Consider the following 3,383-nt stretch of genomic DNA (forward strand, 5'->3'; position numbering starts at 1 on the left):
ACCCCCCACTCCAACAACACTCAGTTTGTTTCCTGCGATTAAGAATTCCTCATATCAGTGAGATCATATGATACATGTCTTTCTGTTTGACTTATTTCACTCAACATAATACCCTCCAGTTCCATCCACGTCGTTGCAAATGGCAAGATTTCATTCCTTTTGATGGCTGCATAATATTCCATTGTATATATATACCACATCTTCTTTATCCATTCATCTGTCGATGGACATCTTGGCTCTTTCCACAGTTTGGCTATTGTGGACATTGCTGCTATAAACATCGGGGTGCACGTACCCCTTCGGATCCCTACTTTTGTATCTTTGGGGTAAATACCCAGTAGTGCAATTGCTGGATCATATGGTAGCTCTATTTTCAACTTTTTGAGGAACCTCCATACAGTTTTCCAGAGTGGCTGCACCAGTTTGCATTCCCACCAACAGTGTAGGAGGGTTCCCCTTTCTCCACATCCCCGCCAACATCTGTCGTTTCCTGACTTGTTAATTTTAGCCATTCTGACTGGTGTGAGGTGATATCTCATTGAGGTTTTGATTTGGATTTCCCTGATGCCGAGCGATATTGAGCACTTTTTCATGTGTCTGTTGGCCATTTGGATGTCTTCTTTGGAAAAATGTCTGTTCATGTCTTCTGCCCATTTCTTAATTGGATTCTTTGTTCTTTGGGTGTTGAGTTTGATGAGTTCTTTATAGATTTTGGATACTAGCCCTTTATCTGATATGTCATTTGCAAATATCTTCTCCCATTCTGTCGGTTGTCTTTTGGTTTTGTTAACTGTTTCCTTTGCTTTGCAAAAGCTTTTTATCTTGATGAAGTCCCAATAGTTCATTTTTGCCCTTGCTTCCCTTGCCTTTGGCGATGTTTCTAGGAAGAAGTTGCTTCGGCTGAGGTCAAAGAGGTTGTTGCCTGTGTTCTCCTTTAGGATTTTGATGGACTCCTGTCTCACATTGAGGTCTTTCAACCATTTGGAGTCTATTTTTGTGTGTGGTGTAAGGAAGTGGTCCAGTTTCATTCTTCTGCATGTGTCTATCCAATTTTCCCAACACCATTTGTTGAAGAGACTGTCTTTTTGCCATTGGACATTCTTTCCTGCTTTGTCGAAGATTAGTTGACCATAGAGTTGAGGGTCCATTTCTGGGCTCTCTATTCTGTTCCATTGATCTATGTGTCTGTTTTTGTGCCAGTACCATGCTGTCTTGATGATGACAGCTTTGTAATAGAGCTTGAAGTCCGGAATTGTGATGCCACTGGCTTTGCTTTTCTTTTTCAATATTCCTCTGGCTATGCGGGGTCTTTTCTGGTTCCATACAAATTTTAGGATGATTTGTTCCATTTCTTTGAAAAAAGTGGATGGTATTTTGATGGGGATTGCATTGAATGTGTAGATTGCTCTAGGTAGCATTGACATCTTCACAATATTTGTTCTTCCAATCCATGAGCATGGAACGTTTTTCCATTTCCTTGTGTCTTCCTCAATTTCTTTCATGAGTATTTTATAGTTTTCTGAGTACAGATCCTTTGTCTCTTTGGTTAGATTTATTCCTAGGTATCTTATGGTTTTGGGTGCAATTGTAAATGGGATCGACTCCTTAATTTCTCTTTCTTCTGTCTTGTTGTTGGTGTATAGGAATGCCACTGACTTCTGTGCATTGATTTTATATCCTGCCACTTGACTGAATTCCTGTATGAGTTCTAGCAGTTTTGGGGTGGAGTCTTTTGGGTTTTCCACATAAAGTATCATATCATCTGCAAAGAGTGAGAGTTTGACTTCTTCTTTGCCAATTTGGATGCCTTTGATTTCTTTTTGCTGTCTGATTGCTGTGGCTAGGACTTCCAATACTATGTTGAATAGCAGTGGTGATAGTGGACATCCCTGCCGCGTTCCTGACCTGAGGGGGAAAGCTCTCAGTTTTTCCCCATTGAGAATAATATTTGCTGTGGGTTTTTCATAGATGGCTTTTATGATATTGAGGTATGTACCCTCTATCCCTATACTCTGAAGAGTTTTGATCAAGAAAGGATGCTGTACTTTGTCAAAAGCTTTTTCTGCATCTATTGAGAGGATCATATGATTCTTGTTCTTTCCTTTGTTAATGTACTGTATCACATTGATTGATTTGCGGATGTTGAACCAACCTTGCAGCCCAGGGATAAATCCCACTTGGTCATGGTGAATAATCCTTTTAATGTACTGTTGGATCCTATTGGCTAGTATTTTGGTGAGAATTTTTGCATCCATGTTCATCAGGGATATTGGTCTGTAATTCTCCTTTTTGATGGGGTCTTTGTCAGGTTTGGGGATCAAGGTAATGCTGGCCTCATAAAATGAGTTTGGAAGTTTTCCTTCCATTTCTATTTTTTGAACAGTTTCAGAAGAATAGGTATTAATTCTTCTTGAAGTGTTTGGTAGAATTCCCCTGGGAAGCCATCTGGTCCTGGGCTTTTGTTTTTTGGGAGATTTTTGATGACTGCTTCAATTTCCTTAGTGGTTATAGGTCTGTTCAGGTTTTCTATTTCATCCTGGTTCAGTTTTGGTAGTTGATACATCTCTAGGAATGCCTCCATGTCTTCCAGTTATCTGATTTGCTGGCATAGAGTTGTACATAATATGTTCTTATAATTGTTTGTATTTCTTTGGTGTTGGTTGTGATCTCTCCTCTTTCATTCATGATTTTGTTGATTTGGGTCATTTCTCTTTTCTTTTTGATAAGTCTGGCCAGGGGTTTATCAATCTTGTTAATTCTTTCAAAGAACCAGTTCCTAGTTTCGTTGATCTGTTCTACTGTTCTTTTAGTTTCTATGTCATTGATTTCTGCTCTGATCTTTATTATTTCTCTTCTCCTGCTGGGTTTAGGCTTTATTTGCTGTTCTTTCTCCAGCTCCTTTAGGTATAGGGTTAGGTTGTGTACTTGAGACCTTTCTTGTTTCTTGAGAAAGGCTTGTATTGCTATATACTTTCCTCTTAGGACTGCCTTTGCTGCATCCCAAAGATTTTGAATAGTTGTGTTTTCATTTTCATTGGTTTCCATGTATTTTTTAAATTCTTCTTTAATTTCCTGGTTGACCCATTCATTCTTCAGTAGGATGCTCTTTAGCCTCCATGTATTTGAGCTCTTTCCAACTTTCCTCTTGTGATTGAGTTCTAGTTTCAAAGCACTGTGGTCTGAAAATAGGCAGGGAATGATCCCAATCTTTTGGTACCGGTTGAGACCTGATTTGTGACCCAGGATGTGATCTATTCAGGAGAATGTTCTATGGGCACTAGAGAAGAATGTGTATTCCGTTGCTTTGGGATGGAATGTTCTGAATATGTCTGTGACGTCCATTTGGTCCAGTGTGTCATTTAAAGTCTTTATTTCCTTGTTGA

The sequence above is a fragment of the Mirounga leonina genome, unplaced genomic scaffold (assembly GCF_011800145.1).
Source record: "Mirounga leonina isolate KUSES-001 unplaced genomic scaffold, KU_Mleo_1.0 Mir_150, whole genome shotgun sequence".
Classification (NCBI taxonomy): domain Eukaryota; kingdom Metazoa; phylum Chordata; class Mammalia; order Carnivora; family Phocidae; genus Mirounga; species Mirounga leonina.